The sequence below is a fragment of the Melanerpes formicivorus genome, unplaced genomic scaffold (genome assembly GCF_026170545.1).
Source record: "Melanerpes formicivorus ecotype bairdi unplaced genomic scaffold, bMelFor1.0.p_v2 SCAF_10, whole genome shotgun sequence".
NCBI lineage: Eukaryota > Metazoa > Chordata > Aves > Piciformes > Picidae > Melanerpes > Melanerpes formicivorus.
Genome location: NW_027142362.1, coordinates 20,061,481 through 20,078,844, shown reverse-complemented (window position 1 = coordinate 20,078,844; position 17,364 = coordinate 20,061,481).

The following is a 17,364-nucleotide window of genomic DNA, read 5'->3' as shown; positions in this document are numbered from 1 at the left end:
AAGAAGGGCACAAGGTCTCGCGAGGCTTTGTAGAAGGGCGGAAGCAGCCAACGGGGAGGCCTTTTGCTCTCGCGATACTTGTGTGCCCGCGGACGGAGCGTCAGGCACAGAGCTGCCCTCTAGGGAAGTGTTGCCTACCTTGGCCGTCTGCAGCCCCTACGCGAGCGTGGCCGCGGGCACCACCTACTGGCCGCTGACCCGAGTACGTGCGGGCCCACGTGACGTGACTGTGGTTCACATGGTGGGGCGGGGCTCGGTAGCCTTCTCGTGGTGTGGGTGGTGTCTGCCAGCCGCCGGCTGCGTTGTATCCTGCCCGACTTGGTACTGATGGGATGCTTCATGGGTCCGCAACTCCGGAGCTCAGCCGCGCGGCACAGGGGCTTGTGGTACCACATACCAGTGGCCGAGGGATCTCCCAACAGCCAAAGCTCTGCAGGCTGGGTCCTGTTCCCTGGCACAAAACCCGTTCCATACTGCTTGGAACAGGCAGTAGCTGTGGTTGAAGGGCCTTTCTGAAGGCTTTCAAGGCTTGCAGTGGATGGAAGCAAAACACTTTAAAGGTTCCTATCCGTTAGGCCGAAATGGGACTGAGGATGCGTGTTTCCATTAGCGGCATTAGCAGAGTCTACAGACACCTGGGGCCACTGCAGCAGCACTCCAGAACCCACTTACATTATGCTTGTGGCAGTGTCGTGATTTTGTCTTCCACTAAGAAGGTGTAGAACAGCCTTTACAGAAATAAGTATTAGCAAACTTCTACTGTGACAGAGCATTAAACACCCCCATGCACTGATTCCTGAAGCAGAGCATTAATGGTGCCACAGCCCACACTGGAAAGGGTGGAAAGCTGGCTTTTTGTCACATAGCTAGGCTTGCCCTTGTTCTGCTCTTAGTCTCTGAGGCTAGATTTCTTTGGAACACTATTTAAATATTTTATTGCTTTAAAATTACGATATTTTTCTTAGCTGGGTGATGGAATTTTATTTTTGTCTTGATTTTTCAGCAGTGGCAACATGTGAGGTCACATACACTGGTGACCAAATCAAACAATACTAGTTTCTCCAGGGTCTAAACCATAGATAATGTCTAGGGGTTTAGACACTTACACAGCCAGAACTCATCACCAGGCTCAAGCAGTAAAGTGGATTATTGTATTTGGGAGAACAGCCTTGCTGTGAGAAGTTTATTAGTTCCAAAAGGGAAATTCAGTAGAGTAGGTATGCTTGTTTCCAAATAGAGAGTAGCATGATGAACTTTTACTGTTCTTAAGCCAGGCACCTATTTCCAGGCTGTAGTACTACTACTCCTTCTTTATCATTTGGGAGCTTGAAATTTTGCCTCAGCAGAGTTTAAGTGTATGCAACGTCTCTTCCCAGACACATCATGAAGCAGGACTGTTTTGTGCTGATGATAGATTAACTGAAATCTGAGTTGCGAGCCTCAGGTCTTCATTTCAGGAAGTACAAGTGACTGGGGAACCTCAAGCTACAATGTCCAGCACTTCTGTCAGTCTGTGAAATATCAGACTTAGCAGCCACAGAGATGACATCTGGTTTAGTTCAGACTAGTTGTTGCTGACATGCTTGTTTTAAATGGATGGCATCTGTTGCCTTCTTTCCTAAACACTGCTGGAAACTGAGGAGGGAGCCACATTTCAGCTTTCTTACTTCAGGTACCACTGCTGGCTGAGCTTTCCCCCCTAAACCTCTGGCAATGAGTGTTTTCCCTCTCAAGACAGTGGAGTTCACCTGCCATCTGCTCACACATGCTTTGGAGAGCTAAATTGCTTGCTTTCTTCATTCAGTGCAGGAGAATGCTTGATTTGGCAAGTGCCGCTATGTGCATTTCTCACACTTGGAGAGAAGAAAGCGAGGAGGGCTGAGCACTGGGCACAACTGTTAGGCACATCCCAGCTGCAGAAAGCCCAGAGCTCCATCCCTTCAGAGATGGGTGGCAGCAGGGAAGACATTCCAAACATCCACAAGAAAGACATTTGGGGAATTTAATAAAACAGTTGACAAGAATGATCCTAAAGTTATACCCCTCAGTACCAGGCCTAATGCACAAGGGAAGCATGGGTGGTATTAAAACTCTTTTTAACTGCTGATTGCTATTAAATGCTTCTAATTTGATGACAGCTTATCTGCACCTGACAATCTTCAATCTGTGGAAACTTCCACAACTGGATAAACTGTTTTCTGTGGCTTGTTTCCTGGTGAGTTAGGACCAAATTCTAGTTTTAGCTTAGTCTTTATATTTCATTGCTAGCACTGTGACCCAAAGGACAGAGAAATGTTGGTGGTGTGCTTAAGAATCCCTAATATATTGTACTGCATGAAGGGCTTTTAGCAAGGTAACATCCAACTCAACCTTCCAAAACTGTACCCATCATTCTTAAAACCAGTAAAAGTCTGAGAACAGAACACCGTATCATCTTGGAAAATGGTCCTCACATCAGGATTAGGTAAGTGTCCTACAAATGTGTACATTTAAGAAAACCCAGGAACTATACTGGGGAAGACGTTAGCTGTGAGAGCAGGTAACATTTTTGCTGGAGGTGGGAAGCCCCCAGTTTACAGGGAGAAATCTTCAGTCTGCAGCCTAAAATAGGAGTGGTGCCTGAGCTAAACAGTCTCCCACACCTGTGGAGCCTGGCTGCCACTCGCCATTGCATCTTTTGCCACAAAAAAAGGGCTGTGCTTCCTTCTCAGAGTGAGGCAGGCAGACTCTCTTCTGACACCACCTACTAGAATTAAATCTTCCCTTCATAGCTGTTGTAGGAGGCTGGATTGAGCTGCTCCTGCAGATGGCATCTGCATCCTAGGGATGGAGTGAAATTTAGGCTGGAGCCCTGCAAGAGTCCTACTTGTTGCAGTGCAGAGCAGCAAAAGGAGCTTAAACAAACTCTGAAACATACTTCTCTGCTGTTCACCTTTCCACCAGGATCACCCATCTGCAGCTCTTTAGTGGAAGAGAAGCTGCTCTAGTCCTGCTGTCACAGCTTTTTCAACACAACGACTTTCTTTTAAATGTGTACGGTCTGTTGCTTCCAAGTGCAGTTAGAGGCTTGAGTCTTCTACCTCCTCTTTATCCCCTCGTTGCTACTAGAAGTTTCTGCATCCTGTCAATAACTGCAGAGGCAGAAACAATTAATTATTCTTGCTGGTTGTGCATACCTCACCCTTTGAAAGTTTCCCCTCCGCATGATCTGTGCTACTGCCTCTACTGAGCAGCCCCAAGGCAGGTGAGTAGTTGGCTGGCTACAGCAGCTATTAGCACTCCTTGCCCCATCAGTGCAGGAGGAACAAGTCAGAGCTATACCTTCTTGGTCCCCAAGCCCACTGTAGAGGGGAGAGCAGAGCAAGGGGAACCTGAGATACTCAGAGCTTCACTGTGTGTGCTCGTTCATTTGCTTACTGGTATCACCCCACCATGCTCTCCTTGTCAATTTTGTGCTGAAGGGTGCTGAAAGTGCAGAGAGAATGCAGGATGAGGCTGCTAGGCCTGAAGCAAATACGCAGGGGAGGAGGAGGTGCAAGAGCAAGTCTAAGCTAAGCTGAGAGGGTTGGTGCCACTTCCAGGAGAACAGCAATAGCGGGAAGTGGTGTTCTCTGGAAGCATCTTTAAACCAGTTGGGGAACAGCTGTGCTGAATCTAACTGGACTGAAGTGCCTCCAGAAGACCCATAAAGCCCTTTGATACCTATTGCCCAGGCAATGAAATGTTAATCTCAGTTGAAAGTCTTTGTTCCCTTAGTAGCAGTAATTTTTTGTTTAGAATTAATGTACTGCTGCCTCCAGTCACAGGCCCCACTGAAATATGCACCATGTATCTGTAACAGGGATTACTCCTGCTGCAATAGCTGCAGCATCTGAGAGGTGACAGGTGACTGGGGAAGCCCAGAGTAACAGTGACCGTCAGAAGCAGTGGCATAGCCTTCTACTACCACCCCACTGCCCTGTGTGTCAGACACTCCTTGACACAGGCAGGTTTTCTGGGAAGGATAATATTGAGACACTGGGGATTTTTACAGTTGTATGAAAGTCTAGAGAGCTACCAGGGCAAGGTTAAAAAGGAGTAGGCTGAGGTTTCAAGGGCAGGTATGAAAGAGATTCTCAGTAGCACAGAGATGATAAGCCAGGGGAGGAGAAACCTCAAAGTGCAACAAGATAATTTCTAAACCATGCTTGTGAAGTTAGTAGTCAGACTCTCATGATATATATGGTCTCCGTGGAGAACAGATCAAGCTTTACTAATACAGGCTGCCAGCTGTACTTTCAGCACTGCTCTGAAAGTGCAGCTATTCCAATGGCGTGCATGCCCCTTACGCCTACAGCCTTGTTCTCAACAGACCTCAGTGACAACTTCATATTTTGTTGTACATAGAACAGGCCTCCCTGCTGCGCAGGGTTCACAAGGGCTCTGGCAGCACCTACATTAACCTCCAGGGATCCTGTGATGAGTTTGACAGAAATGAAACAGGCTTTCTGCTTCCCCATCTGTTAAGTCCTATCCTTGGATCTTCTCAGTTCCCTCTCCAGAACTTCCAGCTCAAAATATGGTTTTTATATTCCTTTTAATTTGTCCCAAATTTTCTTGTAAGTCAGAGGAAGTGACACAACACTGTACCCTTGCTGCATTATCAGAGAGCATTAGATGTGAAGTGATAAGGTGACTAATATTCTTGTTTAGAGGTGCATATAGATTAGATTTCCTTCTCTCAGAGCTTTTCATAGTTTGCGGGCATTATGGGAATCTCCAGGATACCAAAAAGATCTTACCATAAGCAGGCATCTTCCATATCTTCAGAGAAAAGTTAGTGACATCATCTAAAACAGGAGGAGGAACTTGAAACTATCTGTCCTGTGTGTCTTGTAATACCATTGAGTGTCAAAATTACTGGGATGTTTTCCATAAGTGGTTGCTCTTTAAGTGGAAATCCTGCTCTAAACCTACTGAATTTTCCTTGTTAATGTTCCATTACGGGCAGGAGAGGTTTGGGGCCTGACTTTTTATGTTTCTTGACAAGAGGAACTGTATTTCTGAAAACATTCTGATTACTTGACACTCAATGCTGCCTGCTGAAATGCCTCTTTTTGGAGAGGGCACTAGAGATGCTACCTACACTTTCTCCGAGTAAAGGTAGCGAGACCATAATGTGCTTCTGGTACTCAGCATGTACTGTTCATGTTTTCCTGATCTCAGTGATTTCCTGCCTCAGGCTCTTTTGTACACATCACTTTGAGATTTTAAATAACTCTTCATCCTTCTGGCTTTTGTCTATTTCTGCTTCCTTCTGCATTAATAGGCTCCATTATGCTATTATCTTTGTTGCCATCAGAATCTAAAGCAGAGGTGAATTCTAGGCATAGTTTGTTTCTATCATTATCCTTATTGACATTTTGAAGGCATCATTTGTCTTCATTATCTGCAGCTGCATCCTAAAGAATTTTGAAAAGGTAATATGCAATATTTTCCTCTTATGAGAGCTTGGGTTTTATGTAGGGCTTTCCCCCTCCTCCTGCCTGTTAAAAACCCCCAAAATTTTCTGACCCAATGTTGGCGTAACAGTATAGAAAGCATCTCACTAATGGGCTGACTCTCAAAGAGGCAAGAATCTCAAAATCCAGCAGATCCTAACCTAAACCCCACTCTTTCCCTGCTGCATTATGAGTCAGTCTACCCTGGTGTAGTTTCTTTCCTTCTGCACTTTTCAGCATACTCCCATCTTTTTAATTTCCTCTGCCTGCAGCTGGCAAACTAATCATTGCCTGAGCAATGCACCTTAAAATATTTGTTTATGCTGAATGAGTCTAGCTGGATTTTCTGTTTCACATCATCTGCTGGTCATCCTAATCTGTATCAATGCTTAGTTCATGGTGCTGAGTTCAAAGAACAATTATTTTATTCAGGGAAGGAAGTGAAACAGTAGGGAAAGAATGTAGTATTAGCTATCTGTGAAAATGAGTATTCAGCATAGTTTTAGCTTGAAGAGAAGCAGAGACTTTTAGCAATAGCACAGGTAAGACCGTTATGAGGTCATTGTGTGGACTTACATAAATGTACTATTCAGCCTGTTCCCACTACAGGGTCTACATGGGTACAGCCCTCTATTGCCACAGAGTACTTAACATTGCTAACATCTGGCTTAGACTTAGACAGCTGTTGCACATAGGTAATTTCAGCCTCCCTCCTTTTGCCTTCAGTCAATCCCTCCCATAGCCTTTGTTGCTGTGACCTAGATTGTGAGCAAATGCTTTCTGATGGCATTTCAAAGGAAACTAATCTTGTGTTCAAACTGAATCATGACTGGATTCATCTGTGCTCCATACTCATGTATGCATACATTTATTTCTGCCTCCAATCCTTAATGACCTGTTCTTACGTGCAGACTGCAAGGTGCTGCAAGGCACAACCTATGGAACGATGACCTACAAGGCTTTTTCTGTTTTCTACAAGAGCAAAGCTGCTGCTGGCTACAAGGAGCTGAGGATTAAAAATACTGTTCAAAGTTTCTCAAAATTTTAGCATACAAAGGAAAATAAAAGCCATAATTAACAACTGCAAAAACACGTCATAAGACCAGTAATGATGTTCCAGTAATTACCACGTTACCCTCATTATACTGTACTAACCAAATTCCCTGTCCAGCTGTGCTGCTGAGTGAAGTAACATACAGTCAATAATACACCATGTGGGGAGCAAGATACCAGTATTAGTGTTTTCCTTGGAGTGACACATCCTCACAGCCTCTTGAGCTCTGGGATCAATAATGAGACAGAGCAAAAGAAAAATGCAAGGAAGAAAGCCAGCTGCTCCCAGAACCCTTTTAAGTTGATGTATGTACTGTTGGAAGTCTGCATGAAAATAGTGACGCTGAAGTGGTCCACAGAGAATGATGCATCAACATTAGCACTGTGAAATGTGCAGATTACATACAACATAGATGAAACAACTTTTGCTTTATGCTTTCCATTAAAGGTGCTGAAGTATCTGCTCTTGCTAACCACAGACCTGTCCTTACAGTGCAATTGTCCTCTTCACAGAGTATGAAAGCCTGGCTATTACAGGGGGAAGTCTGATTTAAGCCTTGCTGGCACTATCACATTTACACAAGCACTTACTCTCTGAGAGTGACTGCTCCAGAGGCAGTGCTGGATACATATACTTGAAACATGCACTGTCATCCTTGCATGTATGGAAGGATTTGAGTTTGCATCCCCATGATGCTTCCTCTCAACAACTAAGAGCATCTTCCACACAACAGTACTGAATTACACAACTCCTTTTCCAGTCCCCTCCAAGGACACCACTGGAATTGCTCCTGCACATGTATACTCACTCAAATGGAGTTCTCCATGCTGTCCACTCAAGCTAAGACATGGATGCAAAAGGGAATTAAATCAGCTGCAGTAATTCCTCAGACTGAGGGCCAGGGCTGATGGGCTTCCTTCCAGGGACATCTGGTCATTAACCCTCACAGAATAAGGGCTTTTAGGCCCTTTCAGTCAGGACAATGGGTTGTGTGCTAGGAAATGCTAACTTCATGCAGCAGAGGCTTTAATCACACCTTTTGGGACTTTGAAAGCTGGTAGCTATTGATTGAGGCAAGGGTGGTGAAGCGAGGTCACAGCTGCCTTCATCTTTCATATGGGGTCCATGGAGACCACACGTAGTAGCCTGCGGACTTCCCTATTGATTTGAGTGGCTTGGCAATTAAAAAGCCCTGTTGTCATCCTTTCAGTCATTTACCCTTCACCAGATGAAGCCAAGTGGCCTCAGCCAGCTATCATGGCTGCTCAGACCAATCTGGAAGCACTCAGATATAACTACAGATTAAAGCTAAACACAGCTTCATTTCACACAAGTGAGGGTTGTCCTGAGATACATACCACTGCCCCCATCCCCACCTCACACAGGGGACAGTGTTTCCCAGGTCCAGGTGGAGCCAAGAACCCAGTGATGTGAAAATGGTGTAGCTCTGGAGGAAGGCCTTGTTGTGGAAAGAGCTGAGAAGGGAGGCACTGAGGCAAGGCTATGTGAATTATTTATTTTCTGTGCTGCTCTGATCTTCTTCCTGTCCCTCCAACTGATCACTGAAATACAAGAGGTGACAACCTGTGTGTGACCACTTGAACCCTGGAGGGAAGAAGAGCATGTCTTCCTGTCCTCAGGACTGTTGCCCCAGAGCATGTACATAGGCTGAAGCTTGGGACTGTCTCAGCACCTAGCACAGGAGGAGTCTGGGCACTCCAATAATATGAATGATGAAGAACTCTGGCAAAAGCACAGTCTCTGCTCACAGTCAGCTCAGAGGCTTAAAGCACATGTGAACTTCCCATCAGGGAAATGGATGTGGCTTTTCATAAATCACTTTGTTGCTCAAATAAGATAAAAGGCTATTTCATTTTCACAGCCAGAGTTTTATAAAACAACAGTCAAAAGTACCCATTTTATCATGCACACAGATGATGAGACAGCCAAGTAGTGCATTCAAACTACAAAGATTTCCAGAAACAATAGAGGACTTTGCCATGTGTTATGGAGAAAACAACATCTCTGGTGCAGGCTGAATGCCTCCTGGCTATTCTTACAACACTAAGCACAAGAAAACAGTGGTTATTATACCAATATAAGACAAATTATGCCCTTAAAGTCCTATATACAAAGGGCACTGTTGTTATTTTTGTAGTCCAAAATGCAGCTGGCACTCTGCAGAGGAACCTTGAAAGAAATTCCTTATGCCCACACCAGCAGTTGCCCTCAACATCCTTGCACCAAGATCTCCCAGTGCAGAAGAATGTGTGTGCATGGAGAACACATGCTAAGCAGCCTTTGAGCAAGTAATCACACTGCTTTAAAGTGAGCAGCATTCAACATACTGATTGCAGGACTGAGGCCTTAACTAGGTGGAGTCAGAGCTGCATAAGCTCCAGTGTAAGAACAGTCTTGCATCTCTTATCAGGGTGTAAAAGTGTGTCCCACACAAACATCTTCCATTTTAGTAAATTGTAGAATCATAGAATCATTAAGGTTGTAAAAAGACCTCAAAGATCATCAAGTCCAACCTGTCACCCAAGACCTCATGACTACTAAACCATGGCACCAAGTGCCACATCCAATCCCCTCTTGAACACCTGCAGGGATGGTAACCCCACCACCTCCCTGGGCAGCCCATTCCAATAGCTAACAACTCTCTGTGAAGAACTTTCTCCTCACCTCAAGCCTAAATTTGCCTTGGTGCAGCTTGAGACTGTGTCCTCTTGTTCTGGTGCTGATTGCCTGGGAGAAGAGACCAACCCCCTCCTGGCTACAACCACCTTTCAGGTAGTTGTAGAGGGCAATGAGGTCACCCCTGAGCCTCCTCTTCTCCAGGCTAAACAATCCCAGCCCCCTCAGCCTCTCCTTGCAGGGCTTGTGCTCGAGGCACAAGGTACAGGACTGAGTAACTGAGAGGGAGATTCATGCCAATTCCCAGTCAGCAAACACCAGGGCGTTTGTAGGTTCTCATAATTTCTTAAGGCTGATCTCATCTATTTATGACCAGATATGTGAACCATTCTCTTTACCAGATGCACATTAGTGGGCTGCCACCAGATTCTTATGCTCTACTCAATACAAAGAGTGGCTGCCCCCAACTACCTCCTGCTTCTGCCTCCAGTCACCTAGCTGTGACGGCTATCAGTGAGAGGAACTCTGTTGCTGTGCCACTGTTGAATCAGCTTCAAAACCTTATTTAACTCTTGTCTTGCTTACAGAGACATGTCTTTTAAATTTTTATCCCAATATTGTCAGGAAACAAACTTTTTCTCCTCACCCAGCAATTTCCTTCTGTATTTGCTGTGTGTTATGAGATGATAAAATCTGGCTAACAGGCACCCCTATTATTGCAGCATCCAAGTGCAGGCTTCAGGCAAAAATATAATTACTTATTCAAAAGTATTCATAAAATTAACATAGCCTGAATAAATTCAAAGTTAATTTAGCAGGCCACTGCACTTATTACAAGCATTTAAGGTATGCACTTGTTTAAACTTAGTAGAGGGCAAATTGCTCTTTCACAAGGTACCAGGATCAAAAGTAGATCTAACCCCAATTTGCCCTAACAAGAGCAAATGTCAAACAGTTTAAGGACCTATACAGCAGTTTGTTCAAGTGCTTGTAAGTTAAATGCATACAATAAAAGCTCGTCCCAGGCTTTAATTATAGCAGTGTATTCAAACTCTTCCCTAAATTCTGTTTCTTAGCCAAAATCAATGGGGAAAAAATGTAGAAAAAGTTGCAAATTCCCTCTCTCTCCTCCTCACTGCCTCAGAATATCTTCAGGGCTTTATTCTGAGATCCTTCTCTGGTTCCAGGCATTATGTCTTACATTTTAAAAGTTTTTATCTACAGTGCAGTGTGCTATGGCCATAGCTTGCAGAGTACTGTGTCCAGTTCTGGGCCCCTCAGTTTAGGAAGGATGTTGACTTGCTGGAACGAGTCCAGAGAAGGGCAACAAAGTTGGTGAGGGGTTTGGAACACAAGCCCTATGAGGAGAAACTGAGGGAGCTGGGGTTGCTTAGCCTGGAGAAGAGGAGGCTCAGGGGTGACCATACTCTCTACAACTACCTGAAGGGAGATTGTAGACAGGTCCATGTTGGTCTCTTCTCCCAGGCAGCCAGTACCAGAACAAGAGTACACAGTCTCAGGCTGTGCCAGGGGAGGTTTAGGTTGGATGTTAGGAAGAAGTTTTATACAGAGAGAGTGATTGCCCATTGGAATGGGCTGCCTGGGGAGGTGGTGGAGTCACCGTCACTGGAGGTGTTCAGGAGGAGACTTGATGGGGTACTTGGTGCCATGGGTTAGTTGTTTAGGTGGGTTGGATTGGTTGATGGGTTGGACACGATGATCTTGAAGGTCTCTTCCAACCTGGTTTATTCTATGTAATTCTATGTAAGTCTGTGGTGAGAGGGAAAAGAGTTGTTTGAGTTTTGTAGGGAATATCTTGTGTACCACAGTGCCAACCTGCATGGTAAAAAAAAAAAGTCAAACTGCTGGTAAAACCATTCCCACAGCTGCTCTATGACCTGTTTTGAAGATTCTATTTGTTGCTGCAACAAAGCCAGTAATTACAACATTTTGGTATAAACTGTGCTAATAGAAAGTGTTGCAGGTCTTTACTGTTCATCACAATGTTCATCACAAAGTCTTGATGTCAACTTCATTATAGGAAATAAGAAACTAAATCATACTCAAGAGAACATGATGCAAGTCAGGTTCACATGATTCCAATTTGCTTCACTAAAATACTCTCGATTAAAACACATTGCTGGTGATGTGTCTTAAAAGGAACTTGGACTTCAAGCTCTCTAATAAGTGCAATATGTTCTCAGTCTCTAGCTTTGCTACAAACTACATAAGCTCAGTGTTAAAAAGTCCTTCAAAAAGTTACTGGGTGGTAACTTTGGGCACAAACTTCTCTCTGCAGTCATTTCTGGTGTCCTGGCACACACTATGGAGGGTCGTATGCAAATTAATATAATTATTTATATGTACCAGACAGGCTGTACATCATTACAGCACAGTGTCAATTTTACATCAACTTCCACATATGGAACATTTTAGAAATCTCCCAGCCACAGCAAGAGCAATGGGAAGAAACAGCTTCATCAGTCAGCAACCTCTCCAGAGCATCAGAATCTCTGCATTGACACATACAGTAGATGCTCAGAAGGTCTCTCCGGGTCACATTGATAACTGTTCACCATCGAGATTGCTTTACATCACCAACCTCTGTCCAGAGATGGGGGTGTATTTTCTGTGTTTGTCATCTTGTGGGTGTATTGTCTGGGCTTGTGTCACAGGGCAGAACTGAAGCTAAACAGAAAAGGATAGCAAATGTCTAATTTTACTCGCAGAATCCCTAAGTCCTTGCTCATTGAACTGCTGTATATTTCAGTGATGCTGTCTCCGCCCAACCTGAGATGCCAAAAATTCTCACTTTGTTTAAAAAGGTGACAGGTGTCTTGGTGCCTTGGATAGGGTTAAAAAAGTTCTGTCATTTTTTTGGGGTGCATGCAGAATACAGTGGTGAGGAAACTGGAGTGATGGGACACAAGCACAGAGAGGTATTTCCAAGACATGGCTTGGAGGCAGACTAGCTGCATGTCTTTCAGCCTGCTGAAGGAACATGCAGTTTCACAGGTGTTCAGGGAAGAGTCTTAGGCACTGGATACGGGAGGAGAGAGGACCTTTGCACTGACCCACTGTAGCTGATCCTATCTGCAGGTTTCGTAAGATCACTTGATTTCCAGTTGCTCCTTTATCTCCCATCAGTGGCAGCTACTTGGACATGAAAACATCAACCCTTTGAAAACTTACTATGAACTCATCAGACCTATGATGAAATCAGTCCACCAGCCCCACATGAACATCTTCAACGTTGAGATAGGTATCTACAGGGCTTGAAAAAAAATCCATAGTTCAATCAGTCACCTCCTTTATGCTTGAGCAACTGAACTGCCTCTCCCAGTAAAACAGAATAGGAGATAGCAGTATCTAACAGAAGACTTTGGTATTGCCTGCTACAGAAAACATTTCAATTCTCACCACCTTCCTCTCCAGATGCAGTGTCTGACCATGCAGCAAATTCTAACGGCAAATCATACTCAAGATTGTAAAACAGATTAGCTGCCAGATTCCTCTTTGTTTTGAGAACACAGCAAAACCCCTAAGTGCCTGCCATACATCATGTCAGCAGGACATTACTGGCAGGACCTCACATGGAAGCAGAATGAGAGATAAAAGACAAAATGCCTAGCTTCAGAACTTCACTGATTTAACAGAGTGTAGCAAGAGTCAAGTAAGAGCCAACCAAAATGGCAAGAATCATGGTTGGTTGGTTGGTTTGTTTATTTGTTTTTCTGACTAAAACTGGCTTCATGTTCTGGGAGGCAATGTGGTAAATTTTGAAAATAAATACATTATTAGAAAGCACTATGACATCTATTCCCCCCGCTTCCTCCACAAATCAGAACAGCATTTTTTTTCACTGCCCTCCTTAGCCAGCCAGCCATCTGTAATATCAAAGACAACACCTTGGACTTTTCCACTTCTGACACAGCAGTATGGAGACAGCACATATTTTAATGGGATTCAAAGACTATGGATTCTGCAGCCATGTGGGATTTGGAGCTTCCTGTCAGCAGAACGAGATCTCCTTGCACTCTGAGTACAAAAAGTGATCACTCAAGCTGAAGCAGTACTAGCTCTCCAGGGCATCCAGCATGTCACAGGACAGCTCTGCTCCTGCACGCTAGTGCCTGGTGGCACAGACACATGTGAATTCAACAATTCAATGCAACATCACATTTCTGGCTCAGAGGTTCTTCTTCATATTGTGGGTTTCCAACAGTGGACCAGCTTGAGTCCAGCTTCACTGCCTGACCTGTTTACTGGTTTGAGTGTTTATTTTTCCTGAAGAAAAGAAAAACAATACATGTTTTGTGAAAGTAACATAAGAACAAAGCATGGGAAATCAAAGAAAAATCCTAAAATGAACTCTTCTTGCCCTAGGGCAGAGATTGTGGCTGCTGTATCCTAGTTTTCAACTCATGTGGGGAAGTTTTGGTTTTCTGAAATGTTAAACGTGCCAAGTTGCTGCAGATGTCTGTATAAACCTTTCTTTGTTGTCAGTTAGTTATCTGAGGTCAATGCAGTGCACAGCATGGTCCCAAGCCTGCAAGCACATAGGTTGGGAGTTAGTTGCCTAAACACAGCCGTCTGTTACCCGCAGGTTTTGTCCCTGATTTGCTGCTGCCTCTCCACAGATAGGCACAGGTCTTGAGCAGAGTCTGTTTTGTATGCCAGATTTTGAAGATGTTGTGGACATCTAGAATATCTGTAGACACCTATGCTTTGGTAGCTCACTTGTACTGTCCATTCAACCAGCAGGACTGTTTAGACAACTGCATGAAAAAGCCTTTAGATTTCAGGGAGGAAGACTTCTCACCTTCTGAGCTATCTGTATCTTGCTGGCCTTGTGGGGAGAAATATCCTCAGATATAAATACTAGTATTCAATAAGATCACAGGGAAGAGTTCCCTAATGTGCTCACTTACATGGGCAGAAAGTTCTTGGCAGCAAAGCCTCAAAATCATTTGGTCCTCACCGTTCAACACTGGCAGACCCCAGAGGTCTACCTTTTTGGGCACAGAGATATGCAGCAGTAAATCAGCTGCCATCCAGGCAGAGGTGAGCTTTATTTGTCACCATTCTATGGTTGTAACTACTGAGTGCTTCCAGGTCAAGTGACAAAGTGCTAATTAGAACACAGCAGCATGAGAGGAAAGAAGTTCTGCTTGCACACTGATACATATAACTGTGATCTGGGCCCTAGGCCTGACTCCAGTGCTTGTTCCATCACAGGTCTGATTAAAAGATTAGTGATTCAGAAAGCATCTCTTTGCTTTGAATCTGGAAGACAATATCTATAAAATCCCTGGAGCCCTTTTCAGATATCCACGTGCTACCAAGTAATCAACAAAGCATTTGTGTAACCCCAAGGTGCTCCATTGTTCTGACACCTTTGCCTGTGAAAGTCTCTCTCTCTCCTATGTGCAGAGTGTAGCTGGCTGAAGCTTTCAGGATCCTGTCCTGCTAAGCAAATGTTTCACACTCAGACATTACAAGAGTTAAGTTTTTGCGGATGCCAGCTACAGTAACTCTACTCTATTTCCATCACCTCATCTAGGGAGGGGTGAACTCATGTTTTTTTTACAGAGAAAGTGGATAAAACTGTCTCCATTGGCTAGTCTGGCATTATTCAACATCCACATTCCCAAAGGAGCTTAATCTCAGCAGCAAAAAGAAAAGCCGGAGAAAACCGCAAGACTTTTGGCTAGTAAAATCATTCCAGATCCTTGTCTGCCTCAGTTTGAAGAGCTTTGAAATCCAGGAGGACTCACAAAATGTTTGGCCTTTGCACTGTTTCAACAGTGAGCTATAAAACTAATACCCTGGACCAATCCTAGACTCTATTCATATGAGTTTACCCATGCACCAGTAACCAATGTGCCTCCATGAGAGTCAATCAAGTGGTGAGGCTTCCACACTGAAATTACTGAAGAAAGGAACTTCTATCATGCCAGATGGCAAAGGAAGCTTAGGGGAACAGTTTTAATCCTGGCAGAAGAAAGTTCCCAGTTATGCAAGGTAGGTCATATCTCAAGGGCTGGTTTTAATCACAACCTCTACAAGCCAGTTACACAGCTCATGCTTTAGTATTTGGATAGTAGTTGCCAGCTGGATGGAAACTTGGCTTGGTCTTTTCCAGGTGATGGGAAAGCTTTCTGAAGGATATTTGCCTGAGCAGCACAACAGCTCAGCATGAGCCTTCCTAGAAATCAAACAGAAATCACTGCTTTTGTTAATGCACGCCCTTGCTCTAAACAGTGTAAGGTTCATATCAATACCTTGCTGAACACTCACAAACCATGCATCAAGGCTGCTTTAGACAAAGGTAGCAAAGGTAACTGCTAAGAGTAGTGTTTCTGGAATGTCAAAAGAGCTCTGCTTTGACTCTACTTTGACTCTACTGCTTGCCTCATCACCAGGTACCAGTCCAAACATCCCCAGAGCGCTCCACCTTCCAGGAGGTGGAGGTAAAGAACTCTACAATGTTAGTGGGCTGCTGTTGCTGTAAGATATGGCATGTGCCAGCATGTCCCGCAACACAGTGCTATTCACTTCTCAGCCTTGATGTGGCCAAAACACGTTTGTCTGCACCACTGAGAAGCTTTGAGCTAGCTCAGCCTGGCACTTTTTACAGAGTCCTTTTGGCACAGCAGGTCCAGATAACTCCTGGAATTTGTTTGGAAATAAAATCCAATTATTTAAATCTGAATCTTAAAAAAGATAGAAAATAAAGATAGATCACTGTCATTCTCCCTCAAAGTTTTGTTCTTACTGGGGGGTACCTTTAGCTGCATCCAAACCACAATGAACTAATTTCAGCCCATGCTTCGATGTGAGCTAACTTGCAGTGTATTTAATTGGTACAACTGAACCAAGGTCTTGGAAACAGGCTTGGGTTAAGTTTAAAGTGTGCAATGCAAAGATCCCCCTTTTCAAGTGAAATATCCTATCTTGAGCACTGATGGCAGACAAAGAAAGTGTGACCTTGTTAGAGCAAAGGTTTTTCTCTTGTTATGCTGCTGTGGGTCACCCTGCAAAATATAGAAGAGCTGGCTGATTTCTCCATAGGAGCCTGACAATCTTAGCAAAGGAGAATCCTCTGCATAGCTATGCAAGTGATGAAGAGACAAAGGAATTTGTTTTCTATGGATCATCCAAAGAATATCAAGATTTTCCCATTCTGAATATTGAGCACAGTCCAGTGAACAGGACATGTATTCTGCTAACACTCAATCTATTAAAAATCCTCTGTGACTGGGTGACATGAAGCAGATAATTATTCCTGCAATGCCGAAAGTTGGTCAGGTAAGCTTGGATATTGCACTGAAATAAGTAGTGTTCCTAGTCTCAGCCTCCAGGTATTTCCAAGGTGGAAGAACAGAGAGTTTCTGGTTCATTAGAGGAATGTCTGTTCTGCTTGAATCTAATACTTGGTAGTGCTGTGGCCAGAACTTTGAGCCAGAATAAATACATTAAATTTGGTGTTTCTTTAGTTCTTGAACTATGGCCCTAGTCTGTGAAATATTTAGTTGTTCAAAGAATGAAATATTGAGTCATCGAAAGTGCGAGCTGTAACACTGAGGGGGGGGTGAAGCCATTGGAAGTTCTCTCTGCTGCAGGTGAGAAGGCAGGAGAGAAGCAACTTTTCTCAGCTTTGTCTTTCTATAGCCCAAACTGGTCATGTCTGTTCAATTCTGCTGGCTTTCTGATTAGGCCTGAGGTGCTGGGGTACGGTGACAGTATTAGTGATGGTCACAGTGTTATTTGTCCTGTAGATACAGCTGGGTTTTGAACTTGGATAATGAGTGTCTCAACAGGAAAGGTTTGGGCACTCTTCAGCATTGCAACAGGAAAGAAGGTAAAGCTCTCTTCTTGTCTTGCCTGGTTCTGCTGAATGACAGGATACAGGAATTGTTCCTCAACAACTCTCCCAAGAAGGCAGGACAGAAGGAAGGAAAGCAGCAGAGCTCTGGCTTTGAGAGAGCAGCCTGCAGGTCTGCAAAAGGACTTGTAATTCACTTGCTCTCCCATACTTTGTGTTGACCCAGGAGGTGTTCCTTAACAGCACAGAGCTTGCCAACAGCAGTGAAACTCCACATTGACTTCAAGAGAGGGTAAAATGTGTTTTCAGTCCTAACTAAAGCACTGCTGGGTTTTATTTTAAAAACACCCCAAACCAGCTGTGAG